Genomic DNA, 21,404 nt, shown 5'->3' with positions numbered 1-21,404 from the left:
GACCCTGGAGTCCCGGGATCGAGTCCCACATTGGGTTCCCTGCATGGAGCCTGCTTCTCCCTCTGCCTCTCTCTCTCTCTGTGTCTCTCATGAATAAATAAATAAAATAAGAAAGAAAGAAAGAAAGAAAGAAAGAAAGAAAGAAAGAAAGAAAGAAAGAAAGAAAGAAAGAAAGAAAGAAAGAAAGAAAGAAAGAAAGAAAGAAAGAAAAAAAGAAGAAAGAAAGAGCAGGCCACCTCCGCCTAGAAGCCCACAGGGCACTTCCCAGCGCCCTACCGCATACTTGTGACAACTCCGCTTAGCAATGACCTCAGCGTTCAGCAGTAGTTACTCGTTTGTCTACATTTGTCTACGTTCTTTGTGCCTGGTGCGCTTCCCGCCGGAACGTAAGCCCCTGGAGAGCAGGAACCGGGGTGCAGTCATCACCCAAGCGAGCGCCCATCTGCTCCAGGCGCCCGCAGCAGGCGCCGAGTAAATGAATTCCCTTCCCCACCCGGCCAGTTGGGGCACTGTGCTGCGGTCTCTAACGTGGCCCCAGGTGACCCAGGCTGCCTTCCTGCTAGGGTCCAAGGGGGCGAGGAGCGAGTGGGCAGTCAGGTCGGGCGGACTTGCGTGTCCATCCAGGAGCTGGGCAGTTTCATTGCAACTGCGATGCCCTCTCCCCCTGCCCCCTCGTCCATGAAGAGCATGGAACAAAACCACCACAGTCCCCTCAGGTCCTCTCCTGGGACCCCGGCACGACTCTGCATCACTGCCTCTGGATGTTAGGGTCACAGTCTTGGACGGGCGTCCCCCGCCGATTCTGTCCTTTGTCATCCGATGCCGAGCCCTCCTTTCACTATGTTTTCCTCTCCGTTCTCCATCCCTTTGCCTGTGACACCCTCACGAGGTCGAGTCCGCTTTGCCCGTTTGCACGTGTGTCCCCTGGCACGGTCTCCTTGAACCAGCCCCTCCCGCTCCGCCCTCTCGTCTCCCCGTTCTGCTTCTCTTTCCTCCTTCCCGGGCCTGGACACGCCGCTCGAGGAACATTCGTTGAGCCCCCACAGCACGTGAGCTGCGCGCGGGGCTGCCGGCGGCCCTTTTTCGGCGCTGCTGCAGCTCCCCGCTCCCCCCGCTGCCCCCCTCCCCACCTGCCGGGAACCTGGGTCCCAACTGCCCAGCCTGCGTCACGGAAGCCGCTCGCCCCTGCCCAGCGCATCGCCCCGCCCCCTTCCTCGGAGCCGACTCCTGATTGGTGGGGGCGCGGTCCTGCTGCCGGCGCCCGCCCGCCCCCCGCGTGGCCCCGCCCCCGGGGCCGCCACAGGCTCCTCCCCCTCGCCCCCGCCCCTGCGCTGCTCCTCCCGCTCACCTACCCGCGGCGCGCGGAGAAGTTCTGGGCAAAGTACCGGGAACCGGCCTCGCGAGCGCGGGGCAGCGAGCCGGGCAGGGCAGCAGGGCCCCGGCGCAGGGCGGCCGGCGCGCGGTGCGGGCTCTGGCCCCGCTGTCCATCCGCCGGTGGCCGTCCCCGCCTCGATCGCCTGCGGCTGGCGCGGGAGCCGCCCTCGGCGCGCTGCGGAGCGGGACCGGAGCGGCGGGCTCTGCCTCCTCCCGGCTCTGGGGACGGATCCGGGAGTCGGCACCGGAGCCACAGACGGCGTCCCCGGCGGCTGAGCGCGGCAGGTGAGCGCCCGCGCGCCCGCCGGGATGGTCCTGGGGGTGGGGGCTGGCAAGCGCCGCGGGTGGGGGAGGGCCCCAGACCCCGGGGACCCGGGGAGGAACCGGCACTGGGGCCGCCCCGAGCGGCGGGGATGGCTGCGGCGGCCGGCGCCGGGCTCCGGGGGCAGGGCCGGGCTGCTGCTGCCCACCCTGGAGCGCCGTCCTCGGAGGGACTGTCCTGCCTGGGCAGCGAGAGGCGCGGCGCGGGGCGGGAGATACAGGAAACCTGTGTGGGGCGCCGAGCGCGGGCGGCGCCGCCTCCGCGGGATGGGGCGTGCTGGGGGCCCGGGCCCGCTCGCCGCCCCCCGGCTCCGCCTGCCCCCCTCCCGGTTAGCCCCGCTGGGGACACCCGCCCCTTGGGCGTCCCGCGCCCTGGGGAGCGTCTGCAGCCCCTAGAGTCACTGGAGGGCGTTATGGTTGATCGTCCAGATATTTCTTAAGCCGGGCAAGCCGCCTTCCTTCGTTAATGCAACTTGCCGGCCACCTTCTGCACACCTGCCCTCTTCCCCCGGCGTCTCACAAAGTACCGGCCTCAGCAGGACCCTGACCTGGGGGCGGGGGGAGGGGGGGCGACTCTGAACTTGTCGCTTTGGACGTGCACGGGAACCGTGCTGGGTGCATCTGAAGCCCTCCCCACCCCACCATCTGAAGCCCCCAGATGTTGCGCGGACCCTCACAGTTGGAGCGCTGGGTTGGGTATTTAGAAATATTTTAAGCTGCAGCTGCAGAAGAGATCCCCACACTGGTAAAAATGTAGGTCTGATTTCTGATCATCCAGACTCTACCTCTAAATGTCATACAAGATGAATTTCCCCTTCTGGCCAAAGGGCACCAATCAGGCAGGCCTGGGCTGAAATGCACCCTAGCTAAATGATCATTCCTCCCCCATCACCCCCCGCAGCCCCCCAACCAGCGTGCTGGCACCCCACCCTGTTTTGTGTTCCTCATAGCACTCCTCTCTGTCTGAAATTATCTCCTGGGGCTGTTTACTGTCTGCCTTCCCCCCACTAGAGTGGAAGTTCCGGGCAAGCAGAGGCTTTATCTGTCTTGTCCATCATTCCATCCCCAAAGTCAACAAGAGTGCCTGACACAGAGTAGGGATGCAAGAAAAAATTATGGGATAAATGAATAAAAACTTCTCTGTAAAATATGAAGAATGGTGATTTCACAGCTGGTTTTGATTTTCATGCTTATATATCTTTTTTTTTTCCTGTTGGGAAAATTGACGTGTACCAGTAACTATGATTGATTGAGTACCTACTAAGAACTGGATATGTACTAGGAGATTTATATAGATTATCTCATTAAACATTATCATAGTCTTATTATTAGGTAGGTATTTCTAAGCAGATGGGAAGTTGAGACTCTAGCAGGTTAACCAGTTTCCCCAAGATTATCCTGGCAGACCTAAAATTCTAGTTCATTTTCTGTTGTGCTGGACCACTTCCAAGAAGCTAAAATGTGGTTTTCACCATTACAGCCAATAGACATTTAGCTTTATTTGTAATAAAAACTGTATTGCTTAGTGCTCGCTTCGGCAGCACATATACTAAAAACTGTATTGCTTAGCCAAAAGAATACTTGGTGCTTTATCATTATTGAGATACAGTTTTGATACTAGCTAACAGTTTTATTGTAGGACAGATCCCACCAGGCTGCCATAGCTTGCATTTGCTGATTTAATCTTCACCCTCTTAGAGGCAGTGTTTTGAGGTTGTCTCCATTTTTCAGATCAAGAAACTGCAGCCTAGGTTCAAGAACTAACCTCAGGTCGATAGTAAATTGCTGAACTAGATTTTGTTAATTGACTTTCTGACTCTGAATCTTTAGCTCCTTTCACGGCACAGAAATCTCTCCTGCTCCCACTATTCAATGAGTTGCTGACTTACAGAGTCCAGTGATACAATGCATTTAAACCATGCCAGGTTGGGCTGTGCACTTAACTGCTGCCGGTTATCAAGCATCTAGTTGTACTCTTTTTGGAATTGTTGAGACTCTTACTGCCATTGATTTTTGTGGTTGAGCTTATGGTTTGTGGGCTTGATAGATGGGGGACATTTAATAATAAGGAGGAAAGGAAATTCTTTCACTTACATTGAAACTTTCACCTAAATCTAAAGAGAAACCTGATGGGTCTTACCCACTATGGTAAATGAACTCTGAACACAGGGATGCTTTATGCCTCGTAAGGAAAAGTGATGGAAAGCTAGCTGGTTTCTCTGTTTCCATTCCTAGAACTGGGGAGAGTCAGAAAGCACTACAGACTCTTAAATGCTCCTGCAGCAACCTTTTAGTAAAGGTGCTACATTTCAGCTCTTTGCTCTCTTGTACTGAAACTGAGGGCAAGGAGAAGTTTGTTTCATGGTTACCACCTAAAGGGCTAATGGCAAAATAGGGTGGAAAGGAATTTGCCATCCTTTTTTCCTTCTACTTCCATTCCAGTTTTAGGGGGTAGTTTAATGTTTTTCCCTACCCGAGGAGCTGAATAATTCAGTTTTATTTATAATGTGCCTCTTAGAAATACTATGTTTTCTTAACTGTTAATTCCATTTCAGGAGTACCCCAGGAGGGGTTGGGGAACCCTCCAACCTAAATGCCCACAGAAGTGATGGGGGTGTGCCTAAAGAGGAAGATGGAAGCTGTTCAGTTGAAAGAGCCTTCCATGCATAATTGAGAGTTGTTTATAGTTCCCTATGAATTTCTTTTCTGTCTACATCTTATTCATCAGCTTTTCAGTCCTCTCTTCTGGAAAATTCTGTCTTGACTTCCCAGTCGCTACTGTTTCAGGCCACAGTTTATGCTTACCCGAACTCTTGGCTCTCTCCTCCTCAGCACCTTTCACACGGATCCTTTCCTGTTGCCCCTGCACCCTGTTAGTTCAGGGTCTTAGGGACTTCTGCGCACTGTCCTAACATTACTTACAGGTGGACTTTCCTCCCTCGGGCTCTCCTGCATATCACAGGCAGGTAAATTCTTTAAATGCTGTCATTGTGTTGCTAAAAATTCCTGAGTGGCTTATATAGTTAATGGTAATGAAATTAATAGCAGCAGCAGTAGCTGCTGAACTTCTTGTGCCACACTGTCCTATGTGCTGTAGATGACTTATTGCCTTTAATCCTCAGAGCAAGACCAGAGTAGGCCTGTTATTATTTTTAAAGATTTTATTTATTTATGGGAGAGAGAGAGAAAGCATGTGTTGGGGAGGAGGGCCCCAGAGGGTGGGACAAGCAGGCTCCCCACTGAGCAGGGAGCCCAGCACGGGGCTCAATCCCAGGATCATGACATGAGCCAAAGGCAGATGTTTAACTGACTGAGCCACCCCAGGCACCCATAGTAGGTACTGTTATAGCTCCAGGTGTGGCTGCTTTACAGCTAATACTAGATGGATCTGAGACTGAAACCCCAGGTCCTTTCTTTCCCCATTTAGTCGTAGAGTCCTTAGCCTAGAGTCAGGATTTGGCAGCCTGGGCTCAGTGCCCGCCTTTACCCTTCATTCCCCAACCCTGAGCACTGGCAGCCTGCACTTTACTCAGCAACTGAACATTTTGCTTTTTGCCTACCCTCTTGTTGCCTAGAAAGCACGTTCATTGTCTCTTGCTGTGAAAAACCAAGTCTTTCAAGGCTGAACTAAAAGGTGAAAGTCCTCAGTTCAGTTTCTCACCACTGAGTATATTGATTTCTTTCCTTTAGCTCTTTATTCCTTTCATATCTCCCCCCACTCTCAACCAATTCCTCCACTCTGGTGCCTCCTGGCTTGTTATTTATTCAAATATACTGCCTCCCTCAGTAGACTGTAAATGCCTTGAAAGCATGTGCCCATGCCTCATGTTTCTATCCATCAGATCGCCAAGCACAGTAGGCTATCCATAGTAGGTGCTCAGTTAAAGAGAGAATATGAAAGTGTTATATTTGGTTATATTGTTAGAATATTCTGGGAAAAAAGTCATTGGAATGTAGCATTTTGTTTTCTACATTTTGGTCCACAATACTGTAATGTCTTCATCAATTTAGGTTGAAGTGAAAGAAATCCTATTTATTGAAATCCACAGAGAGTGCCCATTCTGATTGTTTTCACCTTGGAGATACTGCAAGGAGCTCTCAGACCCATTCACAAAACAAACATTGTTTGTAGAATAAATGTCTTTTATCTTAAATGCACTATTTTTTCATATATCTGGTAATGTTATTAAAAACAGATTAAAACAGTATGGAATTGAAACTAAATTTTGTTCACTTTTTAGAAAAGATTTTGTTTATTCATGAGAGACACAGAGAGGCAGAGACACAGGCAGAGGGAGAAGCGGGCTCCTTGCAGGAAGCCTGATGTGGGACTCGATTCCCGGACCTGGGATCACGCCCTGAGCCAAAGGCAGATGCTCAACCACTGAGCCACCCAGGCGTCCCTTGTTCACTTTTTTATAGATAAATGAACATTTCACGTTTTTAACCAGATTTACTAGATCCTCCATGAATCAGCTCTGGTTCACAGTTCGTCATTCATCACTTTGCTGTGTTTCCCAGTCACGTTGAACTCATTTCAGCCCCTGCCTATATCCGCAGGGCTATGTGTCATGTGCTCTGGCCTCCCAGTTTTGCATAAACTTCTATCCTCTTTGTAATCTCCTCTTCCTCACTCACATCCACCTGGCTGAGTCCCACTTGTCTGTCATGTTTCAGCATGGATATCCTGTGCACGAAGTCCTCTGCTGTCTCCCCATGTTGAAGTTGGAGAATGCTCCTGGCACTCTGGGCCTACCCATTTTATAGGGAGCAGTGAGCATACCATTCTGTAACTGTTGATCACTTGACTGACTCTTTCCTGAAGCCACTGACTCTTATTTGGTGAACATTAGAATCGCTTTTAATAAATTTCCCTCTGTAGGCCCCACTCCCGAAGCTTTTGGATCAAGGGGCTTGGGGTAAAAAGAGCTGGTCACTGGGGTTGTGTTGTTTTGTTTTGCTTTAAAGGAGTTTTTTTTTTTTTTTTTCCATTCTGTATCATAGCTGGATAGTATCCCATTGTGTGAATGACATAAACTTCATCCAGTTACTTATTTTTAAAGCAACAGCTTTATGGAGATAGCTTTCATATTTTATACAGTTCACCCACTTAAAGTATACAATTCAGTGATTCCTGGCATAGTCACAGTTGTGTAACCATCACCGTAATTAATTTTAGAACATTTCATCACCCACAAAAGAGATGACACCCATTAGCAGTCTTCTCTGTCACCCTGAAACCACTAACTTACTTTATGTCTGTATCAATTTTTTTTCTTTTTTTTTTTTTAAGATTTTATTTATTTATTCATGAGAGACACAGAAAGAGAGAGGCAGAGGGAGAAACAGGCTCCCTATGGGGAGCCTGATAAGGGACTTGATCCTGGGACTCCAGGACCACACCCTGGGCCGAAGGCAGGGGCCAAACCCCAGAGCCACCCAGGGATCCCCAGTATGGATTTTCCTATTGGGACATTTCATGTAATTGGAATCATATAGTATGTGGTCTTTTTGTGTCTAGCTTCTATCAATGGAAGTGTTGTATTCAGAGTTCATCTCTGTTACAGCTTGGATCAGGACTTTTCTTTTTCATTGCCTGATACCACCCCGTAGTTTGTAATACCATGTTTTATTTATCCATTTGCCCATTGATGGAACTAGTATTATTAAGTCCCCCTTGAGTGGTCCTAGTGTGCAGCCAGGAACTAAACCAGAAGTTCCTTTGAGTCTTGTTCGTTGTGTCTTGGGATGAGAGCAGTGTGTAATAAACATCTGAATCAAAGAAGCATTTTATTAAAAGTACAATTCTTATCATGTCGGTGTCTTCAAAAAATCTCATTTAAAAGAGCTTTCATATTTGATTGCTTAGATCCCAATTTGAGCAATTGTACAGTTGTTAAAAAAGAAGATAAGGGAATTTGGACATGGATGAAATGTTATGATTTTTTAGCATTTGCTTCAAAATAATCTGAGGTTGGGCAGAGAATTTAGAGGGAACAAGGCTATCCATGAGTTAATGAGTTAATGATGACTGAAGGTGGGTGATTAATTCATGGGGTTTTAAAAACTATTCTCTATATTTCAGTTTACTAGGGCAGCCATTGGCCACGTGTTGCTACTGAGCACTTGAAATGTGGCTAATGCTTATTGAGATGTACTACAAGTATAACGTATATATTGCGTTTTGAAGAGTTAGTACAAAAAATGTAAAATTATCTCAATTTTTGTTTATATGTTCAAATAATAATATTTTGGATATAGTATGATAATATATAATTAAAGCTAATTTCATCTGTTTCCTTTGATCTTTTTAATAGGTTACTTAAACATTAAAATTATGTATATGAGTCATATTACATTTCTGTTGGGGTAGTGCTACTGTATACTGTTACATATATCTGAGATTTTTCGTAAATTAAAGATATATGAATTTTTTAAAGTCTGAAGTAAAATATTTTTCATTTCATAAATGATTCCTCTTATATGAAAAGATTGAGAAATATTGATTTGTTCAAAGATGATTCTTTGTGGGAAGCTTGTGGCAGGCAGGCTGTAGTCTTGCAGTGTCATTCCTGGGCTTGCTTCATCGATGTGAAAATTTAAAAATTTTTTATAATAAATGGAGAAGCAGCATGAGAGAGTTGTTCCTTTAGTTATTTATCTGATTCTTTTGTTTTTAAGTTGATGAACTATTTCCTCCATTTTGGAAAAATAGAGAAAATGCAATGGTAATGTCATTGTTCTTATTCACAATGTTTATACCCTGAAATTGAATTTTTCTGGATTTGATTTATAATCACCCTGCCTAAATCTGTTTGTTTGTGAGTCAGAATGTGATTGTTTTGTTTCTAGGCTTCCCAAGACCCTTGGAATATGAGTGGAATATGATTCTTAAATAATAAGTGGACTTACGGCTGAGAAGCATATTGCTTTCATATAAAATTTTTTTAGATGAGCATTATGTCACTCTCTGGATGTCTTTGTTTACTCACAGAGAGTAGACCTGAATTGAAAAATAGCTTTAATGTAAGCAGAACATAATCAAATTGCCATGAACAGCCCAAGAGATCATCAAAGGATCTGTGACTGTCAGTATAAAATCAAATTTATTTTGTTTACTCTCTACAGTTAACATATTAAAATCTAATTTTTAAAAGATGTGTGGATCACATTCCTCAGTATAACATTTCTCCACTTATGTATTAAAATGTAGTACAGTTAAAGAATCCCATACTTACTTTCTTGATATCAAATGCTATAATACAAAAAATTTAAAGTTATAGTTTAAGTCTTAGAAAACAAATTTTTCTTCCCCAAATCGTTTGTGATGGGCAGTAATCTGAAATGTTTCAAAGCAAAAGCTAAATAATAATATTTTTTAAATCTCACAAACATTATAAACATTGAAGTAAATGCCTCCCTGGAATGAAAAAGTGGGAGTTTGATTTCTGCTCACACACATAATATGTATTGTGTCAGGTGCTAGGCTGTGTGTGTACAGGGGAATATGATGAATTGGACAGATGTGGAACGTCCCCTCCTGGAACTTACAGTTTAGAAGGGGATAGAGTGTTAGCTACAGTGGGGACACGTAGCTCAAAGGGAATGAGTCTGGATTTTAATTGGGACTCTGGGGAGAAGATTTCCATTTTTCTACAGGTCATGATCGAGGCTGCTGATTGTCTAAAGGAGGAGGGGAAAGAGAATGGGGCTGGGAATCCTCAGAGGATGACCCAGGCAAAATCCTGTCCTGTTTGTTTGTTTTTTTTGTGTGTGTGTGTGTGTGGCTTGTGGCAGCCAGATGGAACTGAGTGGGAGGAGGGGCTTAACGTCTCTTTTGAGCTTTTGAATTGCTTTCTATGATGCTACACAGGAATTGAATCCAAAGTTGAGTTTTTACCACCTTTGTAACTGAAACTGAATGAGATCTAACAACCTGTTCTCTAGCATAGCCATGAAAGTAGCTTAGAATCCCTTCCCAGCTCTAATTCTGTAGTAGCTCATTGTCTAGCATCTGAGTTACAAGTGAGTGTGGGGTATTTGAAGGCCTCAAAGCATATAGGGTAGATCCACTTGGGTTTTTCTCACAGGTTCAGAGCTGCTTCAAGCAGCAGATCTCTAGCATATATATAATTAATGGAGATGTCCTTTGGAGCTCGTTGGAGTCATTGGGGAATGGGGAACCATGCAGCCTTTAGAGGTGGTGATGATGACTACAAAGAATAATGAAAACAGCAATGGCAGCTAGTAACTGTGAAGCACTCACCGGGTGCTAGCCTAAGTGCTTTGCTTACACGACCTCATTAGATCTTCGGGGAACTTGTGAGGTGGCTGTCATCATCTTGGTTTACCGGAGACCAGACAGAGGCTGGGGAGGAATTACTTGTTCTTTGGTTGTCCGGCATCTACTCATCCTTCCTGATTTCCATTTGAAGAATCACTTCTTGGATCTAGTGTGCTGATTCCAGAACAGGGGCTCCATTCTCCTTGGCCATGGGTAGGCCTGTGAGCCGGGCTGGACTCCGGGGCCAATGCCAAGGGCCGTGGACATTCTGCTGCAGAGGGTGTGTCCGACCAGACCATTCCTGTCTGCACCACATTGTTGTGGTCTGGCTTCCGTTCTCGTGAAGCTGTGCCAGGGCTTGCCTCTCCTCTTACTTCCTTAAACTGGTTGTCAAGGAGTCTCTCGTGTCAAGCAGGAGCCTGTGTGGAGCAATGGTGCAAGCAGCTAAGGTACTGCAGCGAGGAGATCTCACTGGGACCAGCATCAGCTGACAATACTCCAGAACCCATAATAGGCAGAAGTAGAGGAGGTCTGCAGGGGCCCGGGACTGATGAAATCCCATTAAAAAGGGGAGGATTTGGGCAGACTCTCCAGACCTGACCCCTCTACGTCTGACCACTTAAAAAAAGGCACCTGCCCCTAAAGGCTCTGCCGGATTGATCTTGAAACAGAACAGATCCTTCTGTGCTGAAACACAAGAAGCAATAAGTGCTGAGAGCTGACCTGGACCAGACCAGACCAGACCAAACCAGACCAGACCGAGGCCTTATCTCAACCACTGGCCCACAGACTGACTTCACGTTTGGTTCCCTCACTTCCTACACCCTCTGTTATCTGTTTGTTGTGTGGCTTGTCTTCTCTTCTGCTCTCTGTGCATTGTAAGAAGCCAAGTTTAATCACATGGTGAAATGTCACTGAGTTTTGAAACCTGAAACTGCTTTATAATTATGATTAACTTTGCCTTACGATTGAATAAAGCTGGCATCAGAAAGACAACTTGTGTGTGCGACTTCATAGTGTGCTCTTGACACTGGTATTTGTCCAAGATATATATATTTTTTGGTTTCACTTGCCAGGTTGGTTTCTCGGACTTCCACTCAAAGAACCCCTGGGGGTCATAGGCTAGAGAGGCTTAAGTAGTTTACTCATAGTCACAAATGGATGGCAGAAGTAGGGTACAGTCCAGTCATTCTGCTCCTACTGCCAGGCTGTTGAGCACAGGGCTCCTCATTGTGGGGAGAGCACTGGACTGGGAGCCAGAGAATCAGAGAATGGATCCACTCCCAGCAGTGCCTCTGCCTCTTAGCCTTGGGCCAGTCACTGCCTTTATAGAGCGAACTGGGTGGGCAGGATGAGATCTACCCATGTCTACGTGACAGCCAACTTGAGATGTCCTCCTCCGTGAGATTTTTGGACATACGGTGTCCCAGTTTCTAAAAGCTTTCAGTCTGAGGCTTGAGGTGTAGTCTGAGGCAGTGGTTTTCTTTTTTTTTTTTTTTTCTTTTTAAAGATTTTATTTATTCATTCATGAGAGACACACACACAGAGAGAGAGAGAGAGGCAGAGACATAGGCAGTGGGAGAAGCAGGCTCCATGCAGGGAGCCCGATGTGAGACTCGATCCCGGGTCTGCAGGATCACAACCTGGGCCGAAGGCATGGCCAAACCGCTGAGCCACCGGGCTGCCCCGGCAGTGGTTTTCAAAGTGGGTTCCAGGAGTTGCCCTATCAGCATTATGTGGGAACTTGTTAGGAGTGCAGATTCTTGTCTTACCCCAGACCTACTGACAGCTCTGCAGGGGAGCCCAGCAGTCTGTGTTTTTGCAAGCCCTTTTGGGTGATCCTGATGCACAGAAAAAAACATTTACATTTTATTAAACATTATTTATTGTGTATAAGTTGCTTCCTAGAAGGAGGGAGCATGAAAAAATTGGTCACAGCGCTGCTCTCAGGGAACATTCATTCCAGGAGACAGATATAAAGGCACAGTTGTGAGAGACAAGGAGGGGTGGGTACTTGCTGTGAAGATGGTATTGCCGAATTAGAGGAGCAGAGAAAGAACGATGGGAGGTGCTTTTGCAGGGAAGTGGGCATTTGAGGCAAGCCTTGAGGGATGTATAGGATTGGGATGAAGGAAGGGGACAGAGGGCTGGGTAGAAAGCACATCCTACAGAGCATGCAGGATGAGTCAGGGCGTAGTAGCATTTTAAGGAACGAGGAACCTTCCAGTTTAATGATAAGGATTGCTTTAATTGGGAGAAGTGACAGGATATGAGCACACACAGGTAGGTTGAGGCTGAACTGGAGCAGATCCTGAGTTTGGACTTTATTCTGTAGAGAGTGAACAAGGAGGTGAGGTGGTGGGCGCCACGTTAGGGGAGGTATTCCAGGGCTGGAAGAGAAGGTCAGAGGCTGGGAATACAACACAGTGAACCTGACCTGGGGAGGGAACAATGGAGAGGAAAGGAAAAAGACAACTCAGACATATTGGAAGGTTGGAATGACAGTTCCTAGGAACTCTGGGGATCTGGGGGACAGGGTTGAGGGAGAAGGCAAAGATGATTCTATGGGAGATAATAAGTGGCGTCGGTACAATCAGGTAAAAAAGCTGGAGCCTTACATCATATCTTCCACGTAGATAACTTCCACACGGATCAAAACTAACCTGAAAACAACTAGGAAAAAAATTAAAATATCATTCTAATAATAATGGAGTTGAAAAATTCCTTCAAGACAGAATCCAGACCCGATAAAACAAAAGATTGAATTATTTGATTATATTTAATTTTTGCAGGGCTAATTTTTTTTAAAACTATGTCCAAAGGCAGTTAATAAACTTAGATAATTTCAACACATGTCCCAAAGACATAATTTTGTCAGTATATAGAGAACTACAACAAATAAGGGAAAGAATAGTTACTGTAGAGGCAAAGAATATGAACAGTTTACAAAAGAGCGTGAAATTACTCTTCAATATGTGAGAACTTTAACTTCGTTCATAAATAAAAAGAAAAATGCCAATGAAAACTTTCGTGAGACGCTACTTTTCATCTATCAGATTGGCAAATAAAACAAAATGTGATAAAACTGTTGGCAATAGCTTTTTGAGGAAGCAGGTATTTATGGTGGATGGAATGAAATGGCTCTGTGTAGAGCAATTGGCAATATCTATCAAGACTGCAAATGCATGCGCCATTTGAACCAGCCATATAGTAACTCTGAATTTTATCCTACAAATATATAAATGTGCACAATGATTTATGTACAAAGTTATTTACTGCAGCATTGTTTGAATAAATAAAAAATTGCAAATAATCAAATTGTCTATCAATAACTGATTAATAAATAATGGAGCGGTTAAAAATGAAGCAGCTCAAAAAAAAAGTAAAGTAAAAAAAATGAAGCAGCTCTATAGCTACTGATTAGGAATAGTCTCTGAGATGTATTAAATTAAAAAAAAGCGAGGTGTAGATTACATTGGTTTGTGGCATACATGCCGCACATACCAAGGCACCACGTATGGTATGCTTCCATTTGAGTAAAAGTATACCCGTGTATGATATATATTTTATATGTATCTATACATATGCATGTATGCATTTGTAACAATTATAACCCAATGGGCTGAAGCCAGCTTGCAGTAGAAATGCATTATTTATGCACCAACTGTGTGCATTTCTTTTTAATCCTTGGTGGGTGGCTTTGCATTGGTAGCTTGAAATTGGCCACAGCGGAAGCATTTATACCATGGAAATCAGCCAAGGCAGTAAATCAGGGTTTTTGTTTTTGTTTTGCGAGACAACTGGTTCATAAACATTTACTGGTACTCACTGTGTATCATAAATATAAAGTATTTTTTGAAGGATACACAAGAGGTCAGTAACATCAGATTCCCCAAGAAAGGGAAAATGAGTGGCAAAAGGACAGTTGTGAGGTTGAAAATCTACGTCTTGAATTTTGTCCCACACCAATGTATTATTCTGCAGTAAATATTAAAGCAAACAAAAAAAGTAACTTTAGAGCTTCAGGCCTATGTGATGTGACTGTGTTATTTAAGGTGCCTGTGAATACTATAAGGAAAAATGGAAAGATGAGTAGATTTTAGGGGGAAAGAAAGCTTTTGGTTTTGAACATGCTCAGCTTGAAGCATCATTGGAGATGGGTGACATCATTGGAGATGTCTAGCAGGTAACTCAGAAGAGAGGGCAAAGCTGTTAATCACCTCTGTGAGTCAGGAGTTTAGTTTAAATTATGGCAGTTGAGGTTTCTAAGAGAGGCCCAACCTGTACAACATTTGGGCAGGTCCCCAGAGCAAAAGGGGGATGGATGCATGTGGTACCTTGGGAAATGCCAGCTAAGAGGAAGGTTGGGGAAGAGTGATTTGTCATAAGATAGAAGGATCATATAATGATGATAATAGTAGCTTCCTTTAATGGATTATCTACAAAAAGTGAGGCACTATTCTCAGTACTTTGCCAAAGAACATCACTGGATTTAATTTTTGCAACCCCTCAGTGGCAGGGGGTGGGGATGGGGTATGTGACTTCCATGATTGCCCGGTGAATGCAGAAAAGTAATTCTAAAGAGTAAAGCAGGATAGAGCTCCTGGGAGGGATGTGAACAGAGCAGGACCTCGAAATGTAAGATTTTAAAGGTCACGCCTTTTGAGGCAGAGGGAGTGTTGAACAATGGCTGAAAGAGGCGCCATCTGATGTAGCTGGAGGGTAGAGATTCAGGGAAGCTCGGGCTACTCCATCCTCTACAGTTGGAGAGCCACAGAGTATTTCTAACCAAGAGAAAAATTCACCCAATTAGGTGTTCAACTCTGTCTTTTTCTAGCCCAGTATTGGCTTCCATTTACCATATGTGTATCCTTGGGGATGATGCTAGTACTGAATGAAAAAGGAAAGGGGTACCAGCTATGGCTTAAATGAGGTTCAGAGAAAGGATTGCATGGGCTTCTTCATGCAAAGCTGCTAAGGAGCTGTGCTCCTGACTTGTAATTCCTGTTTTTCTAGTAGTATTCCAGTTTGTTTGTTACTTTCAGCTCTGCATCATTTGTTCCTTGTTTAAGGGCCTGGAAGTCTCTTTCGTTCTCTGGCATCCCAAGGTTTTATTTTCATAGGTGTATGTAGATAAGCATAGATGGATGTGTAAGGTATCTGCCTTTTCTGATCCACAGATTAAGACACCTTGTCTGACGAATGCCTGGGACCAGAAGGACGGAATGTTGGAATTTGGGTGTTGGTAAACTGTTTGGTGTATGGTCCTGAGAGGTGCCCTGATTGTCCCTCATTGCTAAGAACTTCACAGATTCGTTGGGCAAAATAAAACCATGTTCTTGCATCTTGCTCCAGGTACTTAACTCATACTGAAGTTTAGCATATCATGGACTTGCCTACATCCCTGTGGAGAGTACTGTGGCTCCTCCACTCTCTCAGAGGAGTTGTGTAAGGATTGGCTCAGTGTTAGTAGACGTGAAGGGGGCTCCCGGAGGTCATGAGAGCCACGTGGTTGCTAGTTGGGCAGGAAGCCAGCTGGAGGGATGTGGCCCATGTGAATGGGACTCACAGTCCCAGTGATCTGTCATTTACTCTGGGTGGTTCCAAGCTTCAGCAGCTCCAGAATGACCTGCAGGGCCTATTAAAACATAGACTGCTGGTCCTCACCCCCAGAGTTTCTGATTTAGTGGATGTATGGTGGGGCTTGTGATTCTGTGGTTCTAGCAAGTTCTCAGGTGATCCTGAGGCTGCTGGTCCAGGGACCCCTTTGAAAATCCAAACATTGGTTCAGTAGTCAAACTGAGTTCTCGACAGCCCTGAGCCTACTCTGACTTGGGGAAGGACCAGAGAAATCTGGTTATCATAACCCCCATATTTTGTATGGGATTTCCACGTTTGTAAGTTGCATTAATATACCTTGCTTCTCACAACAAAACAACGCTGTGAGGTAGGCAGAACAGGTATTGACCTTGTTGTGTTGTGTAGTTGGGGAGAACTTGGGGAGTTGACTGATGAACTTGGGTAAGGTGAGTGATTAACCTGAGGGGCAAATTGCAGAACTGAGATTACATCCAGATTTTTCTTATTGCAGCTTTAGTGTTCCTTCTGGTTTTACCAGCCTTTACAGAGATGAGCTGCTCTGACAATGCGCAGACTTTGTTTTAATCACCGTCTGACTCCAAAATAGCTTCTCATTTTAGAACAGTTTTAGATTTCCAGAAAAGTTGTGAAGATACTAGAATTCCCATATGCCTCATACTCAATTTCCTCTATGATTACTATCTTACATGAGGAAGTTCCATTTGTCGCAGATAATGAACCAACACTGATACGTTATTTTTAACCAAAGTCTATGCGTCATCCAGATTTCCTTGGTTTTTACCTAATATACTTTTTCTATTCCAGGATTCCTTGTTTTTGATGACCTTGACAATTTTGAGGTCTGCTGGTCAGGCATGTTATAGAATGGCCCTCAGCTGCCATTTGTGTGGTGTTTTTCTCATGATTAGACTAGGTTATGGGTTTTGGGGAGAAAGATAACAGAGATGAAGTGCCATTCTCCCCACATCGTAATGAGGGTACATACTGCCAAAATGATTTATCACTCTCCATGTGACCTTGATCAGCTGGTTGAGGTACTGTTTGTCAGCTTTCTCTGCTCTAGTGTTACTCTTTCCCCAACCTGCTATGTGCAGTCCACACCTAAGGAATAGAGAGTTATGTCCACCTCCTTGAGGATGGAGTGTCTACATACATGATTTGGTATTTTCTGCATGTTAGGTTTGTCCTTCATTTATCGATTTATTCAGTTAATCAGTATTTATATCAGTGTGAATTCATGGATGTTTATTTTATATTTTGGGTTATAGTCCAATAGTGCTTTCTTTATTTTGTCTCTCTAATTGTATCAGTTTTGACTAGTAGGCACATTTTCAGTTGGATCCTGTGTTCTTTTGACATAAGCCCATCATTGTTGATTTTTTGTGTGTGTGTCTTCTTACCTTCTGGAGCTACAAGATGCTCTAGAACTATCTTGTATTATCCTTACTTAGCCCTAGAATAGTGTTTTTAATGTTGGTCTTGATCCACTAAATTGATTTCATCATCCACTACCTGAGTCATCACCCAGTGAAAACACTGATCCATTTCTACTCATCACATATTACAAGTAAGGAAATTGACATCGTAAAAGGTGAGATGACTTATCCAAGGTCATGCGTAGTTGGTAGCAAAGCTGGTGCCAGGACCAGTTCCAGGTCCTCTAGACTTGTAGCTCCGGGTCTTTTCTCTCCTTTTATGTTGGCAAATTTTGCCATTTAGAACCTGGTTCATCAGTCTCCCATCTGACCCACATCCTTGTGCATAGGCAATCAAATGTGAACTCAACTGGATGTACTGCTTCTACCAAGGATAGATCTAAGAGAGTGCTGGCCAGATTCCTGGTGGAGACTGCCACGGCACGTGTGTGTTTTCCAGTCAGAGTAGGGTTTTGTAATGTGAATGACTTAACAAACCCACAGAATGTGACCACTGATATCAGCACCTTGGAACTGAGGTTCTATGTGACCAGCCTCTATTTTGTGGGGAAGTGGGGACAGAAGGAAGGGAGGCTTATAGAATCCTCGCACTCTTCATTGGAGCTCTCCCCTTTTGGTGGGGGAGGCAGTAAGAAGTGAATTCAAGGAGCAAAACCTTCAAATTTCACTTCATCCTGTGAACTCCTGGGATGTACAAAGAGCTGAACAAAAAAGGTTTTGGGTGTTCTAAAGGCCCAAACAACCTGTTATTAGGATCTGGTGTGAATAATCCATTATACCACGAAACTTATTTTACTTTGTGGGAGGAAATAGTCCAGCCACCAAAAGGTTCCTAAGATTCAGGGAATAATAAAGGACAAACTTATTTCATATCCATTTCTCAGAATGTTTCACTTCAAAAGATATTTTTTAAAAATGTGTAATAATTGAGGTTGAGGGCTCTGGCAGAAAAATTATTCCTATAAAGGAGTTTAAAGGACAAGGACATTCATTATAGGACATTTTGTTTGTAAATAACAGAAACCCATTGAGCTTAAAGACAATTAAAAAAATTTTTTTTGCAGGCCACCTCGGTGGTTCATTCAGTTAAGCATCCGACTCTTGTTTTGGTCCCAGGTCATGATTTCAGGGTAGTGAGATTGGGCCACCTGTGGGGTTCCGCACTCAGCAGAGAGTCTGTTTGAGATCCTCCCTCTCCCTCTATTCCTCCTCCATTTGCACTCTCTAAATAAATAAAATCTTAAATGACAAAAAAAATCTTAAAAAAAAAAAAGAAAATTCACTGGTTCATGTTGCTAAAAAGTCCAAGAGCAGGGCTAAGCTTCAGGCATGGCTGGATTTAGGGGCCTAAATCATGTCATCAGGGCTGTTTCTTGCCATCTCCTACACCCTGTTTTTATCCGGCCTCATTCTCAGGCAGGCTTTCTCTACCTGCATACCTCTTAGCAGGGACTGGCTTTTTCCTGCAAGCCAAGCAGCTATATTCTGGGGATGCTTTTTGCCTCTGGTTGTCCCTGCCTTTGCTCATGCTCCTAACTCGGAACCAGTAACTGGGGCCAGAATTATCCGGGCTGTCCCTAGCTGGGGGCAGGTCTGGTGTTTTCTGTGGAACAGGGCAACGGATGGTTCCTCTGAGGAAGTTTGAGGTGCCGCTGCCAGGCAGATGACTTGGCTGGATGAACAAAAATAATGGAAGGCCATTTTTATAGTGTTTTGAACACTCAGGGTAAATGCTTGATGGATGAGTAGATGCTCAGCTCTCATGCTCTTTAGACATTTGTTTATTTAGTCCCTTCCCAAACTATCCATTTATTTTGTAGACTTGTGAGTTCTTTTGGAGAGACTTCCGCGTCATTTCTTGATTAATGTACTAACCTGACTGCCAGCCCTTGTTAGGCCTCCAGCAAATGCTCCTCTTGCTGTTAATGCTAATTGTAAGGCCAATTTCAGCTAGGCTTGGCTAGATGATGGTGATCCAGTCTTTGAACCTGTTTAACCATGTTAGTGTTCGACAATTTATGATTGGTTTTGGCCGAATGGTCAGCATAGATGCCTTTAATAAATCTGCTCTGCTACTGGGGGAAGGGAGGTGACTTCTGATCTTCTTTTTTCCCTTGATGCTATTTGTAGCTCAGATCATTAGTAGCTAATTCTAATCCCTCTGTAAGAGGAGACCAATTTTTATTTTTTTATCATTACGTGAGCCAAGAATTATTAGTTCCAGGTTTAAGAAAAAATTTAACTGCAAGTTTGATTATTCAGATCTCTTGCTTATTTTCCTTGTTGCTACCTGTCTTCTGCAAATTTCACTGCTTATTAACACCTTTGCCTGAAGGGAGACAAGATCAAGGAGTCTATGTAATTACAACTTTGACAGCATCCTGTCTTTTTTCTTGTTCTTCCTGGAGGGGCTATCTCCTTGGCTATGTTTCTGTGCAAAACCAGTTTGTATATTGACCAACATGAGCTGTGACGGATTATCTGTGAATTTCAGTTAACCATCTTTCTCCTGTCAACAGGAATTTGAACATTGGCTGCAAAGTCACCTCTCTCTCTCGTAGTTGCCTGGAATTCAGATCTTTGCCTTTGCCTTTTTCTCGAATCCTATTGAGATCAAGTTAAACATGAAAGTAATGTCAAGTTCAGAAGAGGATAAGTGTTTGGGTCCGTTCATCAGTCTTGAGGGAGTGTTGTTTTTGTATTTCACAACCAAACAGAAAAGATATCCGATTAAGGATATCTTTTAGAGGATCCGATTCTTGGTTTCAGCTCCGATCATGATCTCAGGGTCGTGGGATCAAGTCCCACATTGAGCTCCCTGCTCAGTACAGAGTCAGCTTGGGTTTTTTTCTCCCTCTGTCCCCCCTCCCCATAAATAAATAAACTTTTATTGCCAAAAAAATCTGTGTTCATTCTCAACAGACAGTTGAGTTTACATTTATTTTGTCTGCTTCTATTTATTTGAAGCACTGCTTGACTAATTCAGTGCCATCAGTTTTTAAACTTCTGTTTTGAATCTCTGAAGTATTTATATCTGGGTTATGGTCAAGATTCCCAAAAACCATTTTGATGAGTTTTTCATTCATATATATATATATATATGTGTGTGTGTGTATATCTCTCTATATATATACACTACATAAGCAAGGCAAGCCTTTGCATTATAAGACTATTTTTAGAACACTAATGAAGTGGAAGGGTTTGTGTTTCATTTCCCTTGGTTTTCCTCTATTCAGACACCTGCATTTGCCATTAATTACTATTCCCATGGCACTCTCTCTTCCTTTGTCTGTTGTGCAGTGTTTTAAAATAATACTGGGAGGGAAGCAAGGTTCTGAGGCATGTATCTGCATTGGAATAAATAGTTATTTTTTCTTAGTAGCTCCACAGAAAGCTCACGTAAGAGTAATTGCTATTTTTGTATATTTTAAGGAGGTTCTGTTTCTTTTCATCCTTTCTTCAATTTTTGCTTATTCCCTTTAGCTCGTCTCCTTTGGTCACCTCATTTTTTTTTTTTTCTCAATCAAACAAGTCTGCATACCATTTGTGGCTCCTGCATTGTTTCGGAAATAGAAAATTGCTTTTACTGGGATCTCTTTTTAGTAGTAGGCTCTTGGGTCAAACCAGTGCATGTTAGTTGGATTTGCAAGCAGCAGATAATCACCATGATATTAAAAAAAAAATAATTTATACATGAAGAGTATTTAAAAAGAAATATATTCTCTTTTGAAGATTTAGCCTACTGCTTTTATTTTAGGTAAACTTTTTATTGAAGTATAATATATGCAGAAAATTATGCAAAGCACAAATGCATAGTTTAATGAGTTTTCATGAGATGAACACATCTGTGTAACCAGCATCCAGATTAAAAAACAGAATATTACTGGCTCCTTAAAAGCCCCCTCATATATCCTCACCCCAAAGGGCTCTCTTGATTTGTTACACCATCGGATTAGCTTTGACTATTTTTGTAATTTACATAAATAGGAACTTATAGACTCTTGAGATTCATTCATGTTTTGGTGTGAAGTTGTAGTTTGCTCATTCCCATTGCTCTTAGAATTTCACAGTGTGGGGGCACCTGAGTGGCTCAGTGGTTGAGCATCTGCCTTTGGCTCCGGGCATGGTCTTGGGGTCTGGGGATTGAGTCCCGCATCAGGCTTCCTGCATGGAGCCTGCTTCTCTTTCTGCCTGTGTCTCTGCCTCTCTCTCTCTCTCTCTCTCTCTCTGTGTCTTTCGTGAATAAATACATAAAATCTTAAAAAAAAAAAAAAGGATTTCACAGTATGAATGTACTAAAAATTTATTTGTTGATAAAATTTCGGTTTTTCCCATTTTAGACTGTTATGATTAATGCTGCTATAAACATTCTCTCTCTCTTTTTAAAA

At 43.9% G+C, this 21,404-nt stretch overlaps 1 protein-coding gene across 6 annotated transcripts in view; it reads left to right on the top strand.

Annotated features, from left to right (window-relative positions):
- Positions 1-1,507: 1,507 nt before the first annotated feature.
- OSBPL3 (oxysterol binding protein like 3) overlaps positions 1,508-21,404 on the top strand; it is a 177,541-nt gene continuing 157,644 nt past the window's right edge. For 4 of the 6 annotated variants that reach the window (XR_005369547.1, XR_005369546.1, XM_038557138.1 and 1 more), the window contains exon 1: positions 1,508-1,659. The gene's annotated coding sequence lies outside the window, so the exon portion shown is untranslated. The remainder of the gene's footprint in view (positions 1,660-21,404) is intronic. The other 2 variants (XM_038557140.1, XM_038557139.1) reach the window with 1 other exon arrangement.

The sequence above is a fragment of the Canis lupus genome, chromosome 14 (genome assembly GCF_011100685.1).
Source record: "Canis lupus familiaris isolate Mischka breed German Shepherd chromosome 14, alternate assembly UU_Cfam_GSD_1.0, whole genome shotgun sequence".
In the NCBI taxonomy this organism is placed as follows: Eukaryota; Metazoa; Chordata; class Mammalia; order Carnivora; family Canidae; genus Canis; species Canis lupus.
Note: the sequence above shows the minus strand (reverse complement) of the source record. Positions and strands in the feature narration are given on the sequence as shown.